This window comes from Vulpes vulpes, chromosome 13 (genome assembly GCF_048418805.1).
Source record: "Vulpes vulpes isolate BD-2025 chromosome 13, VulVul3, whole genome shotgun sequence".
Taxonomy (NCBI): domain Eukaryota; kingdom Metazoa; phylum Chordata; class Mammalia; order Carnivora; family Canidae; genus Vulpes; species Vulpes vulpes.
In genome coordinates, this window is record NC_132792.1 from 96,772,260 (window position 1) to 96,786,393 (window position 14,134).

Here is a 14,134-nt window from a genome sequence, read left to right on the forward strand (position 1 = left end):
TTGGTCTCTCAGCCAGACTCAGAACTTGAGGTACAACAGAATCAATGAGAGAGTTTGTTACAGAAGATTTCTGAGTCTCTCCCAATTATTTGTAGTTCTAACAAGAGAACTACAAGACCTACTGCTTCCTCAGTGCCCACACTTTGAGAACCACCGTTCTAGGAGAAAGGCAGCTTTAAATGGGCTTCCTTCCTCTCTGGGATGTCGGCAGCATGATTTCCCACTGCCTTGGTAACTTCCCAATGTCCTTAAACTAATGTTTCTTTTCATGTGTTGTGTATGGTCAGAGAGAGGGCTGTTCTGAACCACCTACTCTGCTGTTGCCAGAAGAAAATCTTCCAAACTAACAATGACGGCTAATACTTACAGAGAAAGTATTGTGTGTCACACTGTGGCTGGCATGGCTGTTGATTGTACAACTCTAGGGGGCATGATTCACACCGTGTTTTAGATGACTGGCGGCACAATATTGGTTGAGTTGTGCAGTGCAGCAGCCCGGTGTAGCTGAGTGCTGTGCCCTAAACTTCATATGTATTATTATTTCATTTATACCACAAACTTTCCATTATCCTCAGTTGCAGATGAACAAATTGACACCTTGAATGAATCCCTTTCATTCTGTGGCTTGTCAACTGCTAAGACTATTTCTTGACATGTGGGAAACAAAGTTTGCACGAAGCCTTTGAACTTCCCACTATACCGATCTGTAAAATGGGCACAATACTATTGCTTCTTCGCCTCAGAGCTGAGTGAATTAATGAAGCAGCGGACTGAAACTGCTGAGAGTTTTGGGGAGAAGAGAATTAACTTTCATGATCTCTACTCTGTTCAAGAAAGTGATTTTGTGACGAGGGTATAAACACTTCCAGTTGTTAAGCAAGCAAATGAAGACAAGCACCGAAGCAGAGCGAAGGCCAAGGCAGGTGTTTCAAATAGCACTGCAGAGCGATGGTAAGAGGCAGTCACTTTTCAAATGGCACCCTGCTTTAAAAAGCAACAGTTTCACCCACTGAGGCGTGTAAGAGCAAGTTTCTCCGCCTCCAGTTCTCCTCCTTCCCTTAAGGACAGCAGGTGTTCAATCCATTCCTTCTTTGGTTTCTTCTCCTTCCTCGGTGACTAACTACAAAGTGCTAATTTAAAAAGAAAGGACTTAGAGAGCGCCTAGATCCTCCAAGCATTGTTATTGCATTGTTATTACAGACCCTTTACTTAGAGGTCACAGGTTCAAATCTAGGCTGAGTCAGTAGTGACTGCACATCTAATGGCTGGCCATCTGTGGGCTGTTTCACCATTCATGTGAGATGAATGGATGACCTCAGCTTGCCCACCAGGATATATCAGAACGGGCCAGCCACTGGTTGGCACTTGGCACAGAGGCCATGACCTCAATTGGTAGCTTTAGCCCTCTGAGATTGCTTCCTAGAGAATGTGCACATGGGGCAAAGGAGAAAGGACATAAGTTGCTTGGGGGAGAGCAAGAGCCATGGTCTTATCTTTCTACCTTCTTGATTACAAAGGAGATACATCTTTTCAGACCTAGGGAAGGGATTGACTTCCTGGTTTGTCAGGACTTTATCCAGCAGAGGAGAGCAGACAGTTGCCCGTGGTAAATGATGCAGGTGATGTACAGAGGAACACAGTTCTTGCTTTCTTGACTAAAAAGAGGAGCCGGACTGGAGAAACTCAGAAAGGGATATGACAGGGAAGAATAGGGAAGAATAGGCAGGAAGCTCTAGAAAGGTAGAGACCTCCATTTCTTCTTTGCACATGGAAACAATCATGTAAGCCTCAGAGGCCTAGAGAAGCAAGCAGTAGGATGTCCTGTTGCTTCTCTTTTGCCTGATTGTCTCCCAGCTGGATCCATGCTCCCTGTAGCAAGGCCAGATCTCCATCTCCTGCTCTTATCATCTCCCACAGGGTCAATGTCAAAGACTAGTGTGGACACGGACACCCTCACCCTCTAGTAAGGTTATTGCCATTTCTGGGTCCAGGCAGTCTCAGACTAGTTTTGGCTCAGAAAACCAAAAAAGGGCAGTTGAGCTGTTGTTGTTGTTTTCAATTTGAAAGTAGTCATTTATTAAATGATGAAATTACAAATAATAATCATGGTAAATATCTTAGGTCGCCCTTCTAATAATCTTATTGATCTGGTCTTCCCTGTTGCATCTCCACCTTCTGCAAAACGGGTAGTCTTTTTCTTCATTCTCCTTCATGGAGAAGATAATTCGAAGAGCCATAAGAGGTTGTTTGCTTCTTTGAAACGTTTTCCAATGGTAGAGATCTCATGAATCTGATCCTTCGAACAGATGATGCCATATTTACCAAGAGATCAAGTAATCAATGTGTTGCCTGTCAGGCAATTCACTTTTTGTTGATCTATAACCACGCTTGTAGATCAATTCATTCACTGACTTCAGGTTTGCCCCCCCACCCCGTGCTATATATGGTTCCACAATCCTTAGCATGTTAACTGAAGTCTTGTTGAGCTGAACAAAGGTGCCACTGAAGATTTGTTGAGGGTGAAGAAGCTACAGCACCTTTTGAACCTTTGGCCTCACACCACTGATACTCTGACCTTGATGACAAATGCTAGTGTGGGTTCTGCAGGTACATAGAAGTTACCAGCTTTTCTTGCCACCCTCGCCACACGAATCTTTATCCTGTACATCTGCCTATATTCTTTGCGGTAATGCTTTAACTTTTCACAGGTAAGCTTCCTCCTTGCCTTCTTTGGGCAAACATCTTTCTTAGACGTTTGGTCTTTCTTTAACTCTGTGAAATTCCTTTGCTTTTTCTTAAGTGTTTCTGGCACAGCAGGAACCTTCTTTTTCTTCCTTTCCATACCCTCTGTGGTTCTAGGTAGAAAAGAGGGGGAGCAGTTGAGTTTTAAGCTCCACTTGTTTCCACTTTACATTATCCCTATTACCAAAGCCTTTGCCTGAATCCAAGGGCAATTTACTAATCACCAAGTCCTTTCCTGACCTTTGTTTAAGCCCGTGGATCTTTATCACACTATCAATATAATCTAATATGGTGGGATCTACATTGCAGTGTGTCAGCGTGTAACTGTAGCTGAGGCGGTCGTAGTCAAGAACATGGACTCTTCTGTCCAGCAGTCTGGTGGTGGGAGGGAAAGACAAAGTCATGGGGCAGGAGGCAGAGTCTGCACGGTGGTTTGTGAGAACAAGGAAGAGTTTGTGCCTATTTTTTCAGTTTGAGAGATGGTGAAAAGGGAGAATAAAAAATGCACCAGGTAGAAGGGGAAGTCATTTCTAGCCAAGTGCCAAAGATGGGTAGAAAGGAAAAGAATCAACCGCAAAGAAAGAAGAGGAATTCCTGGAAGTGGATCAGGGGGACGTAAGGGTGCTATTATGGATATGCTTCAGATATGGAGAGGGAAACCCTGGCTCTTCATCGACAATGTGCTCTCTTTTCTTTGCACAGTAAACTCTTCACTGAGAGGTGACTGGGAACCTGAGGGATGTGCCAAAGATACGGGGGAAGGGGTAGGTGGCCACACGGAAATAGAAGTGGAGGGCTGCCCTCCAGGCTGGGCTCTGGTGGATTTGCATCCCTATCTGTGTATTACTATGATCTTTAAAGCCATCCATAATGGCTTGGCTTTCAGTAATGCAGTGGGGGCCACTGCCCTATATTACAGAAGGAGGTTTGACATGAAAATTGGAGAGAAAGCAGACCATAGAGAATTCTGCCCAATATATCGTGGAATGGGAGAAAGAAAAGACCAAATGAGATTGTCAAAAAGTTTTCAAAGAACTTTACAAAAAAACTTTTCTCTGCTTTAAGTCAAACAGCATGGAAAATAATAATATGGCGTTCAAGCTCCATGGTCTCTGTTGGGGGTGATGCTGGAAGAAAAAGAAAATGTGTTCTGTTGTTAGTCATATTTTAATTGGTCACAATGTGAGGCAAAAGTTCAAAACTAAATGCTGGAAATATCTCCCCTCTGGAACATTCAATTAAAATCTGTGGGGGGAAAAGCTTCAAAATGACAGCCAGAGAATAACAACAATAATAGCAAAAGTCACCATTAACCTGGACTTGAGTGAGGCAGACTTGAAATGAGTCATGTGTGTGTGTGTGTGTGTGTGTGTGTGTGTCCATGTGTGTGCGCGCACATGTGTCTGCATGTGTCTGTATGTGTGTGTTTCAGGGGCATGGGCAGGGGGCTGGAGTGGTTATCTTGCCACTTCTAGCGAAGACTCAGCCTAGCCCAGGTGTTTAGCATTATGACTCCTTCAAGGGTGTTTTGCTCTGAGTGAAAGTGTGATGTGGACAGAATTCATCTTTGTCATCTGAAATCCTGCTTTTCCATACTCTTTCTTACCCTTCGAGGTTCCTGCTTCCAACCCTTAGGAATATTGAGTATCTTCTCTCATGCCTTCACTCAAAAAGGATTTGAAATGCATTCACACTAAGGTAAAAATAACTGAAGATAGAAAAGATCAGTTACTTATCTCAGGAGTATTAGCACTTTAATAAGGCAGGTCTTAGGTAAAATAAATGTTACTGAACTCTGAAATAGCATCACACGGATAGAAGCCTATTCTGCTTATTTATAAAAGGCATTTTGAGACCATCCCACACTCCTGCCAGCAAGAAGCCTATGTGGGATAACTTATAGAATTACTTGGATCCTAGAGGGATCTTAGAAATTTTAACATGCTGTATTGATTAAGATGATGTCAAAATCACCATAATAAAAACTGGGGATTATTATAGACAAAATGATCTATGAACTCTTTAGCATTTAACATTCTACTTGACAATTTCTTTTTGTCCTCAAAGGAGAAAGCCACATGCCTTACAGGTGAGATTCAGGTGTGCACACATGTATGAGCATGTGCACATCTGTGCCCCAAATCACTGTGCAGCACACATTCCACCGGAAGCCCCATGCACTTATGAATTCACTTGGTCCTCAAAGCAACCTCATGAAGAAGGTTCTATTATCTCAACATTACTAAAAAAAAGGGAGCCAAGACAACTTGAGTGAGTTACCCAAGTACATGTGACATGCAGATGGCGGAGCTGGGATGTGAACTCATAGATTCAACAAGGGGATAGTACCTGGGCTCTAACCAATCTGTAAACTGGCTTTGAAAAACTTGGGATGAACTTCACAGAAGCAGCTGTTTCTGAATAGGTGTTGAAGAATGAGTTTTCTGGGTTGGGTTGGGAAAGGTAGAGTCTCGTCAGTCTTCCACATGCATGACACAGCATGGTAGAGCTGGCGAATGCAGTAGGTCAGCAAGGAGAGCAGCATAGGAGGCACACAAAGGGTGGTCATACATCCCCACTAGCCCATGGCAATCTGGGTGTTCATCTCTTTTCCCAGCATAATTGCAAATGACACTTGCTTTTACTCTCAAAAAAATCGGGGTTGGGTGGTGCTTCCTGGTGCCCTCACCTATGGGGGTCTGTTCCTGTAGAACCTTGAAGGGCATGCTGCAGAGGTTGGATTTTATTCTGTGGAGTGGAAAACATGGTTGATAGCCAGAATTGGTTGGAGAAAGGACAAGAGGCATAATGGAGACCCATCCTTCTGGTACTAAAGGACTTACTTTGTAGGATTATGGAGAAAATGAAATTAAATAGGTTGAGAACAGCATGGGATGTATCAAATGCTCAGCACATACTCAGTAAGTGGGGTCTGCAAGCTTTCAGATGGGCAGGTCCAGGGCAAAAATGGTGAATACAGCCTGAAAAATAGAATCCAAGGAGCACCTTGAGATAGTCTGGAGGTGGGGAGGCAACATGAGGTATGAAGATTTCCCTAGACCCCGATTTTGGAATTTTAAGAGTTCAGCACACTCAGCTGAGGGCTGTTACACTGGATGCTTATTCAACCTCATTCTGGCAGAAGGAGAAAAAAAAAGCCCAACAACTGAAAGCCCACATTTTAATGCTCACAGCTGGGAATCTGGTCAGGGTCATGTTACCAATATAAACAGCGCAAAGCCAGCAGTCTAATACTAATATCTAATAGATCGAGTATCACACATCAGCATCACACATCAAACACAGCCTGCTTTTGAAGCAGATATCAAATAATGTTTCCACTCTTGATTATGTTCCCTTTGTTCTAAGGCAGTAAAAAAGAAATGAGTGAAGAGTCCCTGGTCACATTATTTGGGGAGTTGGTAACAGCAGGCCAAACAGTGAGTAAGGAAAAATATTTATTTATTAAGCACCATCAGTGCACCAGGGACACGGTATAACATTACATTAACCCTGCCAACAGTCTTAGGAGTAGGGATCATTATGCCCATTTTATGGGTGGAGAAGCTGTGTCCAGAGATCAAAGAGTGGACAGTTATACCAGCAGTAAGTACTAGAGCTAGGATCTAAATACAAGCACTTCATAAGAGCTGCCACATTTTTTTGGTAAGGATTATACCATCATGACATCAAAATGTGTAACGAGAGATAATTTCATACTTTCCGGTTCCTGACGTTGGAGCTGCTTATGGCTTATCTTCAATTGTTAGGAGGGACATAGGCACCGTGAATTAAAAATGTTGAGCAAGGAGCAGTGAACCCAAAGAGGAATGGCTAAGGTGGAAAGTCTGGAGAAAGTCAGATAGTAAATACGTAAGTGATGAGAGCGTAATGAAGATTGGTAGTACTATGGAGAAAAATAAAACAGAAAAGGGTTAGAGAGTTTGGGAAGAAACTTGGTTTTACTTGAAATTAATAAATAGGGACATCCATGGGTGGCTCAGTGGTTTAGCGCCCCCTTCAGCCCAGGGCATGATCCTGGAGGCCTGGGATGGAGTCCCACGTCAGGCTCCCTGCATGGAGCCTTGCTTCTCCCTCTGCCTGTGTCTCTGCCTCTCTCTCTCTCTTTCTCTGTGTCTCTTATGAATAAGTAAATAAAATTTTAAAAAGAAGTTAATTAATAGTAGAAACAGTAAGTGAATATATGGTGTCCCCCTGACATCTTGCAGCCCTGGAACCTCATGGATGATATTAAGTGGGTTTGAATTCTGCTTCTTGCAAGCTGTCTGATCTTGGGCAATGTGTATAACCCTTTGTTTCCTTGGCTATTCCTCGGTGGAAATAACAGTATCCACCCCATGGGGTTGTTGTTAGGGTTGGACGAGGGTTAGATGAGTTCCTGCATGTCCATACTCCGAGTACTCGGCATATGTGGTATACTTTTGAAGAGCACTGGCCTTCATTGCCAGCTTCTAGGAGTGACATCAGTGGCCCACCTGCAGCTCTGGTTGTTACTCTATCATGGCTTTAGAAGTGGATGTCCCTTTGCCTTGTCAATTGTCCACATTTGGAACTCATTTGAACTTGACTTTGACTCAGAGTCTCCTCTTCCTATGTCTTTAGCTCTCTAGTTGGTTTGTTCCCCCTCTGTATGCCATGATTATTTGGAACCCTTCTCTTCCGGCCATCCTACTTCTTACTCTGGTCTTAGAGCATCCAGGAACACATTTACACACACTTCACAAACTCTACACACATCAAACATAACTATCCCTTCCCTTCTGAGAAACCATAAGGAATCAGAAAGGAGTTCCCTCAGGTTCTTGCCACTAGGTCTATAAACCCCCCTGAATCTGTCCATCTTTCCTCTTTACCCCCTGTGAAGTCCAGGCAAGTGTGCCTCGGGTTGAGGACAGTCCCCGCACTGTGCTCTGCATACCTAAGGTTCTGACAAACCTTAGACTACCACTTCTGGTTTTCAACCTATTTTCTTTCCAGGATTATTCCTATATACAAGTTCAAATTTAAAAATCTTCCCCATTCATCTTTGTCTTCTTGTTTTCCAATAAACAGCGCAGCATCTGTGTCAATGCTTGACCTCTCCAATCTCGCCTCCACCTCAGCACTTGACCCAACTGCCCTGGCAAAGTCATCAATGACTTGTATTTTGCTAATTCCAATGGATACTGTTTGGTAGCAACCAACCTACGTGACCACTCTTTCTTTCCAGAAAACATGCCTTCCTTGATGCTGGTTTCCTGATCTTCCTCCTACTTCTCTGGTTATTACTCAGTCCCCTTTGCCAGATCATCTTCTCCCTCAGGAAATTTTTTTTAAAAGATTTTAAAAATTTATTTATGAGAGACACAGAGAGAGACAGAGACAGAGGCAGATGCAGAGGGAGAAGCAGGCTCCATGCAGGGAGCCCAATGTGGGACTCCATCCTGGGACCATAGGATCATAACCTGAGCCGAAGGCAGATGCTCAACCACTGAGCCACGCAGGCATCCCTCACTCAGGAAATTTTTAATTTTTTATTCTGTCCACTTCTCTCTGCCTCCATGGCTACTACCTCAAGACAAAGCATTGACTTCTTCCACCTTGACTGTTCAACAGGCTTCTGAATACTCTTAATAGGACCTCTCTTCAGATGCCTGCACTTTAGTGATGACCCTCATATCTGAACTCCTTTACTAGCCTCCTTGTTCACCTAGAATAAAATACTGTCATAGTAATGATCCTCATCATGGCCCAGAAACCTCTGCATGTTCTCCATGGCCCTCTTCTTCAGTTTCATCTTATATCATTTGATCCATCACTTTCTGCTCCTGACACATTGGCTTCCTTCTTGTTCCTCAAGTAATCATGTTTTGTTTTTCCCCAGCATCAAGACCTTTGAGTGAGCTCATCCCTTGGTCTGAATGCTCCTGCCCCATTCTTTACTAAATTCCTGTTTATCCTTCAGAAACAGAACTTCCTTAAGAAAGTTTTCCGGAATGTCAGTGAACTAGGTTGAGTCTTTCTATTATAGGCTCTTTTGGTACCTTGTACTTCTCCTTCATAATAGTTATGATGGACTACTTGTGTAGTTTGGGGTCTAACCCCTCCTCTCTGATGTTTATTTGTAAGTCCATTAAGATGTATTCCAGCATCTCTGTTTTCCCACAGTGCTCCTAGCATCTAGAACAGTGCCTGGACCATGTGGAATAAATGAATGAGAGGAAAAACCAACTTCAGTTTTCAAAACCATTATTTCCAAGGTAGACCTGTGAAGCTGTTGTACATAATATCCAGGTACTTCTAAGGGTCAAACTCAGAGCTCCTGCCTTCCCTAAGCACTTCATCATCTCAATTCCCTTTTCCCATTGGTTTCAGGACTCTATCCAGATATCTACTACCACCACCACTTCTTTAAGCCCTGTTTTGAGTATTTCCTTCCCAAACCCTCTCTGGTTCTCATCTTCTCCATTTCAGCTACTGGTGTCACCATTTCCTTTACTTCTTTAAAGTCAAAAGTAGGAAGCTTTATTTTTTTTTATTTTTTATTTATTTATGATAGTCACAGAGAGAGAGAGAGAGGCAGAGACACAGGCGGAGGGAGAAGCAGGCTCCATGCACCGGGAGCCCGACGTGGGATTCGATCCCGAGTCTCCAGGATCGCGCCCTGGGCCAAAGGCAGGCGCCAAACCGCTGCGCCACCCAGGGATCCCAAGTAGGAAGCTTTAAAAAGAGCATTTAGAGTTCTTCTTTTTTTAAAAGATATTATTTATTTATTTTGAAAGAGAGAGAGAGAGAGGAGGGAGGGGGCAGAGGGAGAGAAGGAATCTCAAGCATTCTCCTACTAAGGGCAGAGCCTGATGCAGGGTTTGATTGCATGACCCTGAGATCATGACCTGAGCCAAAATCAAGAAATCAGAGTCTCAACTAACTGAGCCACATAACACGCCTAATGTTATATATATATATATATTTTTTTTTTTGTTATAGAGGTATTATATGTTAGTATTATATAAGTTATATAATACTTACAGAAGTATTATATGTTCAGAAATTTGAAAAGTGTATTTATAAAAAAAAACCAAGAAAATAAAAATCAACTGTCTGACCAGCAAATTGTAACTATTTTGGTATATACTATTTCCAACTTTTTCTATGCATATACATATGTTATTTTTGAAGTGTGGCTGGGTGCTGCCTTCCTTTTTAAATTAACATTTATATTATGGGAATTTTCAAAGTAGAACTATATGATTAATCCTTATTAACATGTTGTTATTTTTGTTTTATCTAATTGTCTTTATTTTTGAGTATTGTAAAACAAATATCCTATAACACTTCTGTGTGTATCTCTAACACTAAGAGCTTTTTATTTTATTTTATTTTTTACTAAAAGCTTTTTAAAGCCATAACTGAACTGTCATTATCATACCTGACAAAATTAACAACAAATACTCAACCTCATCTCATTAGATGATGTTTGGTTTTCTCTGATTGTTTTAAATGTCTTTTTACAAGTAGCCTAGTTTGAATTAGAATCCAAAATCCACGTATTGTTTATATCCACAGATTTTGTTTTTATTTATTTATGATAGTCACACAGAGAGAGAGAGAGAGAGAGGCAGAGACATAGGCAGAGGGAGAAGAAGGCTCCATGCACCGGGAGCCCGACGTGGGATTTGATCCCGGGCCTCTAGGATCACGCCCTGGGCCAAAGGCAGGCACCAAACCGCTGCGCCACCCAGGGATCCCTATATCCACAGATTTTTAGAAAGTGGAAACATATTTTGCAACCTGGTTATAATCTACTTTTTAAATTTAAGAATATGTTATGCACATTTTCCCATATATTACAGATTTTTCTTCACTGATTCTAATATTTATACAATATTCCATACTTTTCATATCCAACATAATATTTTTGGACATGTAGATTATTTTCAATTATATCACCTATGAGTAAGGTTTTGATGTATATACATGAGACATGACTCATGAGAAGTAGAGAAAAACCTAGGCTCATGATGAATAAAAATACCTCTAATGGTTTTTTTTTTTTTTACCTATAATGTTTTTGATATTGCCAATTGCTCTCCAGAGAAGGCATACCATTTACTTTCCCATGAAGAGTGTATTCCTTGAAGACACTAGGTATAATTGAACAATTATCACATTTTTACCCAAATTAATAGGCAAAAATAGTACCTTGATTTTTTTATTTTGCATACCTTAGTGTGGGTATCTATGGCTTCACAAGTTCAGTAGACTTTCAGATTTCTGTGGAAATGTTCCTATTCATGTTCTTTGTTCATTTTTCTAATTTGTTCTATTTTATTATTGATTTGTGAGGCTTTCTTTTTCTTTTCTTTGGTAAATTTTACTGAGGTTATGCTATGAATGTGGCAAGTCTCGTGTTTTTGGGGCTTGTTGTTTGCCCTTCTGGAATTATGTTTTATTTTACCCTGTCATATGTATCCTTAGCCAACCCTAATTTATAATTTCTTAATGTGTCAATTCCTCTTTCAAATCATAATGCTGTGACACTAACCGAACTTAATCAATAGTGCTTCCCTCTGATTTTTTTTTAGAAGCTCCATTCTCTTTTCTAGTTCATTGTGAAGGTTGCTGCCTAATGAATATTTCTCTAGCCACTCCTCCATCCATGACTCAACAATAGCTTTTTATTGCATAGCAGATGAAACCTAAACTCCTCAGCCCAGTGTTTGCTAACATCCACAGTTTGACTTAAATTCTCTTTTCTAAATGTATTTTATTTCCAATTCATTTTGCACAAGAACCATCCGTGGCAGCCTGAACAATGTTCTCACTCTTCCCACCAGACAACTCTTCTGACCATGTCCTTACTCACCCTCCTTTCAAAGCTCACTGTAGTCCAAATCTTTCCATCTTCAAGTTCCGTCCTCCAGTCCAGTCTACTCTGTGAAGTCTGTTGGGAGTTGCCTCAGCCTAGAGATCTCTTCTTCCTCTCTTTCCAAATACTTACAGTTAGCTCCATATGTCTTTTAGCATCTCCTAGTTGCTCAACTATTTAATTTTGGTTTTCTCAAAAGAAAAAAAGTGTGATTCCTTTTTTTAAGAGCAGGTGCTGTGTCATCTTGTTTTGATTCTTCTGTGGTTCATGCACTTGACCTAGGTCTGGACATCTATTAGCACCAAATTCATGATGACTTGACTCTACAGGGGAGGATGCTGCTACTCACATGCCAAGGGCAGAACAAGTGCTGAAATCATTTACCCTGATAGTGATAAAAATGGTCACAGAACATCTATGATCTTTAACCATGCCTTCATTTTGGCTCGTTTCATATAGTTAACCATGAACGATTGAGGTACAACTTAATTCAGCAGAAGTGGGATGGAATTTTCATTTGCATCAAAGCTAACAGACTTACTGAGAGCAATTTAGTGATCTCAGTGGATGGATTCATTGTATGGAAAAGCAACCAATGGATGGGGAGTGTCCCCATCTTAGCCAGGGATGGGAAAACATAAGATCCAATCTGTTTCTTTAAAAAAACTAAATGATAAACTCAAGATGATGTTCACAGAAACTGTATTTCCCTTGTTAGGAAAAAAAAAAGACAGATGAGCTCAATCCTCATGTGGTACAAGTTAAACACGCAGGTGAAAAAGAGAATTCATTTGTTTATACTCACATTGGAGGAGAACATTGAAAGTCAAAGGTGTATGTCCAGTGGCTTTGCAAAGAGGTGCCTCCTGGGGACCATGACAATCAATGTCATTCATGGAAAGTCACTGACTTTGCTATAGAGAAAGACAAATCATCTCTCACAAGATGTGCTTTTCAAGATTCCATGAGAACTCTACTTCTGGAAATGTCTGAATTAGAACAGAATTTGAAGGAGTCTAACTCTAAATACAGACTTAAAGTATGAGATAATTGCCCTGGCTGTGCAGCAGGTTTTCAAAGAAATTTTTCGAATGACATATTTTATCAGAGTATATGTTGTTTTGTTCACTGATGTATCTGATGTACTTTAAAAAGTCCTTGGCAATTAGTAGGTGCCCAATAAATATTTTTTTTAGTTTAGTTTAGTTAAGGTATTCTTAAATTCTTGGTCCTATGATTGGGTGGGTCCATGTGCATATGTATATCGATGGAGAGAAATAAAAAGAAAAACTATGTGCTTGCTCCCTGTGCTTTAATGTCCTGAATAATAACATATATTGATAATAATAATGGTGGTTTTCAACTTAGAAAGTCCTCTCACCACCCATCCACTCATTCAGTGGATATTTATTGGGCACCGATTATGTATCAGGCACTGTCTGTATGTGCTTACAATCTAGGAAAAATAGGCAAATAAACAGACCAATACAAAACACATGTTAGATACAGTGGTAATCAAAAGGGGCTTGGGGCACCTGGGTGGCTCAGTGGTTGAGCATCTGCCTTCAGCTCAGGTCGTGATCCTGGCGTCCTAGGATCAAGTCCCACATGAATAAATAAATGAAATCTTTAAAAAAATAAAATTAAAAAAGGGGGGTGGGGCTTAAGAAGGACAGCCATGCCAGTCACAGGAGCTCAGGGATGGTTTCCTACAGAAAGTATGTGCAGGCTGGGACTGGAGGAGGGAGGTCCCACTCAAAGGACTGGCCCAGAAGGAAAAGGAAAGAGATATGCCTGCTCTAATGCCTGTCTGAAGAAGATCCTCATCCTGCTCTTCCTCAAGCATCTTCCCCCATCTGCTCTCAACCAGTGGTGAGATGGGGCTGGTCTGCCATGGGATGAGTGGATCCCAAATAAACTGTTGACACCCTTGCTGATGTGGCACTCCCAGCCCTGAGCAGGTGGGGTCACCTGATGTGTGTCATTCTTTATGTAAGCAGTCTGTCACCACCTCCCCACCAGTGGCTTGCTGAAAGCCCAGTCCAACAGCCATGGCCCTTGGGACTCTGCTGCATGCTGGTGAGAAGTGCCATGGCCCCTGCCCAACCATCACTCCCTGGGCTCTGGTCACCCTGCTGCTGTCACTTCCTTAAATATATCATTTGCTCTCTGCCCCAGTCTCCTGAGTGATTGCAAGCAGGCCAATGTCACTAGGAGGACTCCCATCCTTTTCTCTATTTCTGGAAGAATGGGGGAGAATGATGTACTGTGTATAGCTCATTCTCCCGACCTCAAGGAGCCTGGGGTCCTTTCCTGGGCTCCCCTCCTCTTAGGGGCCAGTTGAGGCTCTCTGATTCCCTCTTGTTTCAGCTACCATCTAGAGGAACAACTCCATGAATACTGTATGTGGGCTCTGATTTACTGTCTGTGGAATCAGGAATGTGTAATAGTGAAGGCCATTAGTTAGTAATTATTGACTCTGTGCCAGGGATTTTGCAATCGTGATATCTAATGCTGTCAATA